The sequence below is a fragment of the Balaenoptera musculus genome, chromosome 5, assembly GCF_009873245.2.
Source record: "Balaenoptera musculus isolate JJ_BM4_2016_0621 chromosome 5, mBalMus1.pri.v3, whole genome shotgun sequence".
Lineage (NCBI taxonomy): Eukaryota > Metazoa > Chordata > Mammalia > Artiodactyla > Balaenopteridae > Balaenoptera > Balaenoptera musculus.
The window spans coordinates 121,046,924-121,059,280 of NC_045789.1; the positions used below are offsets into that span (position 1 = coordinate 121,046,924).

The following is a 12,357-nucleotide window of genomic DNA, read 5'->3' on the forward strand; positions in this document are numbered from 1 at the left end:
AGTAATTGCTTAATAAATACTGATTTGGTAAGTGAATGGTTGTAGGCAGAGATCAAATTCCAAATATTATGATTGATTTGTATATTAGTAGTTGAGGAACAAACATGTTACAATAATTAATTGTATGCAACTAGTAGATAAATAAGTTCTGGAGATCTAATGCATAGTGTGGTGATTATAGTCAGCAGTACTACATTATATATTTCCAAACTGCTAAGATACTAGATCTTAAATGTTTTCACCATAAAAAAAGAAATGATAATTATATGATGTGATAGAGTTGTTAGCTAAAGCTATGGTGGTAATCATGTTGCATTATATAAATGTATCAAATCACCAAGTTGTGTACCTTAAACTTACAGAATGTTATATGTGAATTGAAGATACCCAAAAAAATAAATTGTAGAATTCAATACTTCTGATGACCACATTTTATTGTTCTCATATGTTAAGTGGTGGGAAGGAAACATATAACTTCAGTTTCCTTGTCTACAAGACAGGAAAATGTGGACTCATGTCCAAAAGCCAACCCCTCACCGCTGGTCATGGGGCAAGAGTTTTTAAAGGGGAGTTTCAGGGGCATATAGGTGGAGGGAGGGGGCTACATACAGAACAGCACAGTCAGCTCTGACAGTCGTCTTGAAATTGGTCATACAGTGGTTTGATCAGCATCATATTGACTGTTTTAAGTGCACTTGATCTTCAGTTCCAGGGTTGGTTTGTTCCCATTTCCTTGAGACCAGTTCTTATAATCATGTAAGGTGGATCAGCTATGTCATGACTACAGTCTGGTCATCATGTAGTTAACTTCTTCTGAAAAGAAGTTAACCCCACCTGGTGGGTGTGTCAGTATCTGCAAAAGAGCTCAAAGGATGTGGCTTAGATTATTATCTATAGCCCCTGAGGAGGAACTAAAGGTCCTTGACTTTGTTTAATGACAAAACTATTATTATTTGGTCTTGTTTGACTGCTTTCCTTTGCTTCTGCAGTTTTTTCATTTCTGTGATTGAATTTATTCTTTGACTAAAGTTTTTCTAGAGACAAAATGCAGGTGGAGGACATGGGGGAGGAGGTGTCTGTCATGGGAAGGCCCCATAGGGTCCTGCTCCATTACAAGATGACACTGATATGGAAGAAAAAGCATTTCAAGAAAAGTAAATTATGTTGTTATGCTATAGTTAATATTGAAAATAGTGTCTTTTACTGGCTTTGAGTTTTATTGCTTCCAGTAGATTCCAATGTCTCTGCAAAGATGGGTATTTTTTGTTTCCATCTTTATTTTCATAAATCTTGATACAACGTCTGCACTTTGGGTTTCATGATAAGTTTGACTGCATCACTGTAACATTTTCTACCTGAGGCTTCACTTGAAAACTCATTGACTAAACCAGTTTTTAACAGCTAAGTACTGAGGCATATTTAGGTATTAATTTTGCACTGCTTTTTATATTGTATTTGAAAGACATCTGCTTTCATCTCTCTGCTATCCTAATTTTAGGTTGCTATATCTTCTTGTGAGGAACAAATGAATTAATACATGTAAAATGCTTAGGAAAAATATATTGGCACACACTAAGTGCTCAATTTGCATTATGAAAATTAATAAAGGGAAACCTCACTAAAATGGTGTCAGGAGGTCAGAAGCGGGGGCTGTCATGCACATACCACTTGACATCAATACAGATCACAACAGGAAGAGAGGGATGCACTTTTCATCTCTGGCAAGAAGTGACACTACTTTACTACCACCAGCAGGAGGAAAAAAGATTTTCTTCTCCCCTGGCAACAGCTCAGCCAATGAGAGACAGTCACAATTCAGCCAATGAAAAGCCACTATACTTTGAACTCCCAGTTTCCTCCAATGGGCTTGATATCATTGAGGCAGCACATTTACCTATGGCTACTCTGGCCCAATGGGTTGAATTATATACCCTTTATGCCTAGTGGGCCATTTGAGGTTTGGCGAATGGATTTCATACAGCTGCCCTGTCTCATGGACTTAAATATGTTTCAGTCATGGTTTGTATGTTTTCTCACTGGGTCAAAGCTTTCCCTCATAGGCAGATCACTGCTTCTTCCATGGCTAAAATTTTGTTAGAAAAGATTACCCCTACTTGGGAAACACCTTCCAAACTTCATAGTGATTGAGGGACCCATTTTACTTGTCAGTTACTTCGACAAGTTTGTGCTATTTGGCTGGTTTTACAACATTTTCACTGTGCTTGCCATCGCCAATCCTTAGGGTTAGTCTAACGTACTAACGTCATTCTTAAGACCCAATTGGCAAAATTCGTAGAAGCCCTTAAGATACCTTGGCCAAAAACACTGCCGTTGGTCCTCTAAATCTCAGATCTACTCCTTTCAGAACTCATAAACTCTAACCCTTTGAGATAGTCACTAGACAACCAGTGCACCTGACCCTTGCCTCTTTCAATCTGCATTTGATAAAAGGGGATACGCTTCAACACTGTAAAGACCTAACTTCTATTAAAAATAACCATGCTCTGGTAGAGCAATTTTTTTTTTTTTTTTTTGGGCTGCATTGGGTCTTCTTTGCAGCGAGCAGGGGCCACTCTTCGTTGTGGTGTGCGGGCTTCTCATCGTGGTGGCTTCTTTTGTTGTGGAGCACAGGCTCTAGGCGCACGGGCTTCAGTAGTTGCGGTGCCTGGGCTCAGTAGTTGCAGCGCGTGGGTTCTAGAGTGCAGACTCAGTAGTTGTGGCGCATGGGCTTAGTTTCTCTGAGGCATGTGGGATCTTCCAGGACCAGGGATCGAACCCATGTCCCCTGCATTGGCAGGCAGATTCTTAACCAGTGCGCCACCAGGGAAGTCCCCTAGAGCAATCTTTTCACAGTGTGCTCTTGGGAGATGAAGACCTTAAACATCATGTGCTGCAACCTGGAGATTTTGTCTATTGGAAAAATCAACTCCAGAAGGATTCTCCTCAACCTTGCTGGAAAGGCCCCTATCAGGTACTGATAACCAACCTGTGTGCCACCAAACTCCAGAGCATAGACTCCTGGATTCACATGACACATCTAAAGAAAGCACCAAATCCTGATTGGACCTGCACATCATCTGGTGACCCGAAGGTCAAAATTTCCCAGAATTGAAGCAGATGACATTTTATAAGACAGTTTTTCCAAGATGTCCAGACCAGGCCTGTCAGAAGATTTAGAAGTCACAGAAGTCTCTCTTTCATTTGGACTATAAACTGACTCTGGATTCTTTTCCAAGTTCATACTCTCTGAATTTGCGAACTACAAGCTGTATTGTTGATAAAACATATGGTTCCAAACAGTTTCTTTTGAGATAACAATATTGTTTAATTACTTCATGTTTGTTCCTGCACTGTGTCTTCCCAAAGTGCTTGTTTAATTCCTTCAATTTTGAGTGTGCCCTTGCTGGATACACTATTCTAAGATACAGATTTTAGGTGGGAAATGCCTGAGATGTCCCCCTCCTACCCCTCCTTGTTACTCAAATGTGACCACAGTAGGTTCCCAGTCTGTGCACTTTCCCTCTGACATGGGACATGACACCCAGGAAAGGTCCTTCCTGGCACGGCACTGAGGGACAAAAGGCCACTGAATGCTGGCCAAAAAATTAAAAAATTAAATAAAACCTAATTCTTGATCAGTGATGCTTTCAGAGAAAGATCTTGATCAAACTGGGGAAATATGAAAATTAGTAAAGGGAAACCACTAAAATGGAGTCAGGAGACCAGAAGGGGGAGTTCTCATGCACATATCACTTGACATCAATACAGATCGCAGCAAGAAGAGAAATATCTTGCATCTCCAGGAGGAAGTGATATTACTACCACGAACAGGAGGAAAAAAGATTTTCTCCTTGCCTGGTAACAGCTCAGCCAATGAAAGACCGTCACAACTCAGCTGATGAAAAGCCACTATACTTTGAATTCCCAGTTTCCTCCAGTGGACTTTTTTGTTTATAACAGCCCCGCGCAACTTTCCTTTCTCCTCTATAAAACAGTTTCCTCTCCTTTGCTTTACTGAACATGCATGTGGTTCACCATCACTGCATGTCCCAAATTGCAATTCTTTGCAGCTCTTGAAAACATCCATTTTGCTGGTAAAATAACTGCCTGTTTTATTGTTCTTAGTTAACAGTCTTAACTATAGCAATTATTATTATGATGATGTCACTCAGCAAATTTGAATATTTAGTATGAATATGAACAGGTAAGATCCTTTAAACATGATAGGTGTTGGATTATTGCATCATATTTCAAATTGAGAAGTATAGAAAAATAACCAAAAGCATTATATAATGATAACTTTATTTTTGAAATATTTCTCAGTAGATGGAAATTCCAGTATTTTAAAGTGTGCAGTATTTTACATTCAAACGAAGAGTGTGACATTTATTGATCTTAAACACTCTTTTACATGTTTGTTTTTATATAGATTCCTGTTATCTGAAGCTAATTGTTCCTTCCTTCATTTATTTAATGACCATTTATTGAATATTTACCTTATGCCAGACACAATGCTAGGTCTGACAACAAAACTGTAAGGCAGTTCCTTCCTCAGAGAATTCACAATCTATTAGGGCAAAAGGTATTTAGAAACAGAAAAATTGGAAAACACTGTGATACATCTTTATTGATGACATAATGGCAGCACAAAGTTGATACCAGCTCTGATTCTGGGGGTGGAGTGCATGACCAAGGTCTACACTAATCAACACTACTGCAGTTCCCATTGCCATTGGGGATAAGCATGGGACCTAAGAATAGTCAATGAGACTCAAGAAGACTTTGAAATTTCTGGAGAAAAGACTCTTGCTCTATCTTGCTGGATCAAAAAATGGGGAGGGTGTGGGAGCTCTACCACTGTCTTGCTACAATGGGAAACATGAGATTGAAGCCAACATCAATGTGAATGGTTTTGCTGAGAGACATAGCCAAGCCTGGTCCTGAAGACATACATGTCATGGAGCCACAGCCTGGCGTGAAGCCAATTTCTGGGGTTTAAAGCTTATAAGGGCCAGTATATTACCTTTACTTAGGCCAACTTATGTTAGTTTTCTATCACATAAAATCAAAAGAATTTGAACTTAACATGGGTTGGGGAAAAAAATTACCGTTAACAGGAATCATTAGACTGCAGTGAGAGATCAGAGTTTAAGTTTTGGTTTATTCTCTGTCTTTACCACTGACTATAAGGCTCCTCATGGGCAGAGACCATGTCTACCTTGATTATTTCTTCATATCTAGGAGCTAGTCCAGTGTGTACTGTACAAAATATTAAATATTTATTGACTGACGTGAAGGAGAAAAACAGACACGTGAAAAATCAAAATAAAGAAGACTTTGAAATAATTTTTTGACATTGTCCTGAGGAACAGAGATACAGTGATAAGATGATTAATGAATTGTAGAGGACTGTAGCTACAAAGGCAATAGAAAGAGTTTATTAGAGAGGTAAGATGCTGTCACTTAGACTAGCACATATGCCAAGAATGGGCTTGACCAATACCAAGGGAGAAGGGAAAAAAATCGGCACCCTTCAGCCTTTTCTGGAACACACACAAGATCAAATGATAACCTACAAAAAAATTTTAAACCTTCTACTTTTTAAAAAAGAATGATAGGATAAATGAACAAGATAACATAATACAAAATACGTGTAGCAAGAGTTGTTTTTTTTTTTTTAACAAAGGTTTATTGGGCATCTACCATGTGCTGTGCTCAGCTGGGCACTGGATACATCGTGGTGAACAAAGGAGCTTGGTCCCTACCTTCAGGGGCATTCAATCTAGTATGGAGTGATGGATGATAAACTGGTAAATTAATACAAATTAAGAAATAGCAAGAGTTTTAGAATAAGGTGTGTGGAGTATATATTTCAAAGAATTATACAAGAGATCATATTTGTCATGTGCTGTGGGCTGAATTGTGTCCCCTAAAAATTCATATGTTGAAGCCTTAACCTCCAGTACCTCAGAATGTGACTATATTTGGAGATAGGGCCTTGAAAGAGGTAATTAAGTTAAAATGAGGCCATTAGTGTGTTTAATCTGACTGGTGTCTTTGCAAGAAGAGGAATTAAGACAAAAGGGGAGACACCAGGGTCAAGCTTGCACAGACAAAGGACATGTGAGGAAAAAGTGAGAAGGTGGCCATCTCATCCATGTACATACATGTTATTTTACATTATGTACCATTGACTGGAAATTATAACTTTTGTCCAATTTAGTTTTTGACCAATATATTTTTAAAGTCACTTGTAGGTTTTGGCCTATTTACTTATTATTTTTCACACATACACATATATTTTTTGCTCTTCACCTTTTTTGTAATATACATTGTAGATTATCTCATATCAGTGCCTTTATAGCTATCACAATTTTTCACGGCTCTACAAATGTTTCATATTTTTAAACTAGTCTTCTAGAACTGAACATGTTTAGGTGGCTAACAATCTTTTACCTTTATAAACAGTGTAGCAATGGATAGCTTGTACGTTTTGGTCATGTGCAAAGATTTCTGTATGATTCATTTCTAGACATGGAATTGCTGGGTCAAAGATATGAGCACTTAAAGCTTTAGAAAGATATTTCTGTATTGCTCTCCATTGAGGCTAAATCAATTCATGCCCACCAGCAAGGTAGGAGGGTGTCCATTTCTTCAAACCCTTTCTAATATGGAGTTATCAAAAAATGTTTTGAGCTTTGTCAATTGAAAAGAAATAGTACCTAAACTTTAGCTGTAATTGGCCTTTTTATTTTTATGAGAAGGAAGACCGTCTTTTCTAAAGTTTTAGGCCCGGGTGTATTTCTTTTTATGTGAACTGTATGTTCATATGTTTTGCTCATCAGGTTATGGGTCTTGCTTGTTGATTTGTAGGGTATTATATGTCATTAAAGTTCAAATCATTATTAGAAAACTCGATTTTTCTAGTATATTAAGAGATGTACAAACTTCCTCTTTCAACACACATGTCCAGCTCCTTTCACTTTTTCATCAGCTTTAAAGTGTGTAATTGTGGTTTTCTTAAAATATATTTGACTTAAATAGCATTGGTTTGTTTGTTTTAGCATTGGTGGCTCCTGGGACAGTGTGACATCACAGAAGCTTGAATTGTGGCCTGCATTGGCCGGGGGTAAGTGAAATGAAAGAAATAATTTCAGTTGGTAGATATATTGGGAAATAATACAGGAAACTATTAATTATTTTGTGTGTGTTTTTATGGACTTATTGATGTTACTTTTTTCTTCTTTTTGGTGTGAGAATTAACTTCAGACTTGGTATGGTATTATAAAAAGTGTGTAACAACTTGAGAAACACTCAAGTTTATATATAAAGGAATAGTGGCTTTAAGAAATGATTAAAGGATAGTGAAATAAAAATCTGAATTAAGCATTCACAACAACTTTAACATATTGAACTTGGTGCCATTAAATTCTTTTATGCATTAAAATACAGACAATATGCTGCTTTATCATCACTGTTTTTAAATTATCTGGAAAGTAGTTGTGTTACTGAACCAAACCTCTCTCTGTTTGCCCAAGCTCAGGAAAGCCAATCTACTGACACCGGGTTGTGGTGAAGGAAAGGGCAGCGTTTATTGCAGGCACCAAGCACGGAGTCCAGGCAACTAGTGTGCTCAAAAGGCCCAAACTCCCCGATGGCTTTCAGGGAAAGGTTTTTAATGCCAGGTGAGGGAGAGGGTTGCGGGGTGTGTGATCAGCTCGTGGACATTCCTCTTATTGGTCTCTTATTGGTTGGTAGTGTGGTAACTGGGAGTCAACATTGTCAGTCTTCTGGTTCCATCCAGCCTGTCTGGGGTCTGCGTGCTTGTGGGCAGCATATAGTTAACTTCTTCCACTTGTTGGGGGTTTTAGTATCCGCAAAATAGCTCAAAGAATATGGCTCAGAATATTATTTATAGCCCTTGAGGAGGAACTAAAGGTCCTTGACTAGTTTATTGGCTAAACTATTATTATTTTATCTTGCTTAACTGTTTCCCTTTGTTTCTGCATTTTCTCACTTCTCTGATTAAATTTATTCTTTGGAACTCTGGAAGGCCTAGGAGGCTAAAGTTCTTCTACAAACAAAATGCAGGCAGAGGACATGGTGGCAGGGGCCTGGGGGTGTCCCAGGAAGGCCCCACAGGGTCCTGCTTGGTTACAGTTGTGGTTTTACATTATTATCTGTTGCAGTACTACAATTTGAGAAATAATTTTTTTTTTTTACTTGGATCTAGTATGGAGTAGTGAAAAATAATAGGTATTGGAGTTAGACTCTCTTGAGTTCAAGTTCTGGTTCCACTTTCTAGCTTGTGTGACCTTGGGCAAGTTATTTAACTTTTCTAAATTTCCTCATTCACAAGTGGTATATACATTATGGGTTTGTGTGAATTAAATGAAATAGTCCATAACAGATATTAGCCAGGTGCCTGGCACTTAGTATATATATGTAATTAAAAAATTTTTTTCTTAGTATATATTCCATTAGTTTTTGAAGCACATTTTATTTTACTCTAGGGTAAAACATTTTCATGATGACAGTATCAGTGTAAATAGAAAGCAGCTAAATTTGGTTAATTTGATGGCTACCTCTGTGGATTATTTTGAAAGTAATCCCTTCTATCCTTAAATAATCCTTTCACTGTCCCCAAAATTACACCATTAGAGATTTATTCCATTCAGTATCTTTAAAGTTGAAGATTTTTATTGTCTTTAATATTTTTACATAAAAATGAAATATCCCCCAGAAGGAGATGAGGAAGATAATTTTAGGGGACCATGAGAGCCTGATTTAATCAGACTTGAGGCTGACCTTTGTATGTGAGCTAGTGAGTGGCAAATGAGAGTAACAAATGAGAGTAACAAAGGGGAGAGACAAAACTGAAAGACGTAAATTTCACCTTGGTCTCAACTTAAAAAAATAGTCCTCTTCAGTGGACCAAAAGAAATGAAGACAAAGAAAATGTCATATATATATATATATATATATATATTTTTTTTTTAACCACTAGCCCACAAAGAAAACTTATACACAGTTATTCATAGTAGCTTTATTTATAATAGCCCCAAATGGGAAACAACCAAAATGTTCCTCAGTAGGTGAATTGTTAAACAGACTATGGAACAGTCAGCGATAAAAAGAATGAACTATTGATATGTGCAACAACTTGGATAGCTCTCAAGGACACTGTGCTGAGTGAAAAAAGCCAGTCTCTAAAGGTCACATACTGTGTGGTTTCATTTATATAATATTCTTGAAATGATTAAATTTATAGAGATGGTAGACAGATTCGTGGTTGCCAGAGGTTAGGAATTATACAGGGAGGGGAGTAAGTGTGACTATAAAGGGGTAGCAATAGCATGAGGGGATATATTTGTGGTAACAGAATAGCTCTTATCATGTTTGCAGTGATGATTACATGACTTTACATGTGATGAAATGATATAAAGCTATATATACACATTATACCAATGTCTAATTCCTGGTTTTCATGTTGTATTATAATTATGTACCATATAACCATTGGGGGAAACTGGGTGAAGGGTACACAAAACCACTCTGTACTACCTTTGCAACTTCTGTGTATCTATAATTATTTCAAAGTAAAAGGTTAAAAAAAAACCCCAGAATCATTAGAGGGCTTCCATCATTAGAGCAATTCTTACTGAAGTCTCTGGATGGAGACATTTGCTTTTGTATTCTTCTTTGCTGGTGAAAGGTGAAAGTAGGTGGTAGACAAGTGAAGGGAATAAGCCTTGTCATGAAAATTAGTGAGTCAAATGAAATGTCAGAGAGTTTAATGATCTTCACAACATTAAACACCTTTGGAATAGAAAGCTTTTAAAATAAATAACTCATTTTTAGGACGCTGTCTAATGCATATCTGTAGTTGTTACAGGGTGGCCCTTGTTCTTAGGGATGAAAGGAAGTAGAGTCAGAAACTTTCAGATTCCAACTGTTCACTCAGTAATTAGATGAAGACCACGTTCAACTTCACTCCCATCTTCCCTCTTTCCTCTTAACTCTTTCCCTTAGCTCCAGGGCAATTCAGTTTCAGTTTAGTTTTTGATTTGAGGAACTTGAACCACATCTTGGTATTCCTACTCCAGATAACTTGTGCTGGGACAATTTCCCTTTAAGGCAGAGTTGAATGTTTGACAGTAGCAAACTTGAATCCTTGTCGAGGTCCTGGAGCCTTACTAGGGAATAAGGATTAAGAATGATTGAGGTTCTCCAGACTTTGAGAAAGACTACTGAAATTAATTTCTTTGTAGAAGTGCAGAAATAAACTCTAAAGAGCTAATTCAAATAAGGGAGGCAGGTGTGTCTTGGTAGTAGGTGGAAGTAACTAAGATAGGTGTATGCTTTTCTCTTCTTGGCTTTCATCCAGTCCTTTCATAAACCACTTCTGCTTGAGCCACCATTTCCTTATATGCAATAAAGGTTAATGCAATACCTCATGTGATTAACCTTTCCTAGCTTTATTTTAAATTTGGCTTCATAGCTGTTGTTCTGAGGTGAAAATGGAACTCCCATGTAAAACTGTTACTGAGAGTGGTACTTCAGCTCAAGGAAGTCAGACTAGACATTTCGACATTTAGAATTTAACAGGCAGTATACAGTAATGCTTAAGAGCATGAACTCTGGAGCCATACTGCTTGGGAACCCTAGCTCTCCAGTTTGGCAAGTTATTAAACCTCTCTCTGTATCTGAGTTTTTAATTTGTGAAATGGAAATAAGTGGGGATAATAACAGTATTTACCTTACAGGGTTTTGGGAGGATTAAATGAGTCAGTAAATAAAAAGTGCTTAGAACAGTGCCTTACTCATGCTTGACACTGTTAGCTATTACTAGTATGTTACCGTTTGCATTTCTAGTTGTCTTATGTGCATACTCCACATCTGCCCCAAGCAATCAGAACACTTTTACAGAGCTAAGACTGTTCCCCACTTTTCCTATTACAATTTGTACCTAAGAAGTGCGCAAAATATCTGTAACAAGCCTCTAACTCCAGGAAGTCGTTTGCTTTGGTGCACCCGCTAATAATATAAAGAGCCTTTCTCTTTAAAAATGGTGAGCATCAACCACTTTTCAGTAGTATAACAATAAGAGACTTAGTTTTAAGAGATTCGCTGTGGCAGCATTTCACACAATGAAGCTCCCTTTATTGATACGGTCATAAAAGTTTTGCTCTCTATTCAGAGCGGATTCTCTTCAAATCAGAGCACCGGTCTCCTTTTTGTTAGCGATCTGTCCCCACCTGTGCTCATCTGCCTCTTGGCCTCAGGAAGGCAATTCATTACCATTCGCTTAGGGTGGGTAGCGAAATGATTTTTCAAACCCGTCCCTAACCTCCGCCTCAAGGTCGAGGTTCCTCCCCAAGCCCGCCCAGGAGGGGGAGAAGGGGCGGGGCGTCCCAATTCCTGGGCGGGGCTCGGGTGGCGTGCCTCGAGGCGCCGGCGCCGTGACGTAGGACGTTACCAATTGACGCAGCCGCAGTGCCGCCCGGCCCCAACTCGGACCCCTCCCATCCTCCTCCGCCCCACTCTGTGTCAGAGGCTGGGGCCCCGGGCCGGATTTCGGGCGGCGGGTCCGGGTGGCGGGGCTGGAGGGTGTGGACCCGCGCAGCGCTCAGCAGGCCGTGTCCGGCTGGGCGCTGCAGCTGCCGCCGCCGCCGCCCAAGGCCCTCGGCATCCCCCGGAGAGAGACCAGAGCGATTCCGGGCCGTCCCGGCGCTCGCTCAGGTGAGGGGATGGGTCCGGCTGAGCAGGGTTTGGGTGGGCAGCACTCTTCCCAGCATCTCTGGACCTCAGTCTGGTCGGAATCAGGGAGGTGTGGCTTCGTCGCAACTGCCTGGTGCGGCGTCCACTCATCTCTTATTCGTTTGCCATCCTTACCTGCAGCACGGGGACTTGTACACCGGGTGTCGAAGGTCCATGAGAAGGCCAGAAAGGGCCATGATGGGTGACTGGGGGCTCGAATGCAGGAACTGGCCCCTGCGTAGTGGTATGGAGGGCGGGCGACGCCCACCTGCGGGTGTGTGGGAAGGACCGTGCACCTGCAAACTCTGGCTTCAGCCTTGTTAGCTGAACCGGGCTGCAGGAGACCCCATACTGGTTAACGCAGAGTCGATTTTGGACCAAGGGCGGTGGAGCCTTAGAAACTCTCTTTACTCCCCAGGCGTGGTGTGTTTGTATTCTGATTGGTGCTTGCTGGGTCTACACTATGGAAGAGTACGTTTCAGCGGAAACATCTTTTGACCAAAGGAGGGTGAAGGGAAGTTGATTTTCCCTCTGCAGAATTGTCTCCCTCCCGCTCCTCTTGGCCTTAGTTTTGACAGATGCAAGTTAGGGACGCTT

The 12,357-nt window shown here is 39.8% G+C and overlaps 1 protein-coding gene across 1 annotated transcript in view; it reads left to right on the forward strand.

Moving 5' to 3' along the window:
• Window positions 1-11,521: 11,521 nt before the first annotated feature.
• Window positions 11,522-12,357, forward strand: part of KIAA1109 (KIAA1109 ortholog) — a 203,056-nt gene continuing 202,220 nt past the window's right edge. Inside the window, 1 exon segment of the mRNA XM_036852538.1 lies at window positions 11,522-11,742. The gene's annotated coding sequence lies outside the window, so the exon portion shown is untranslated.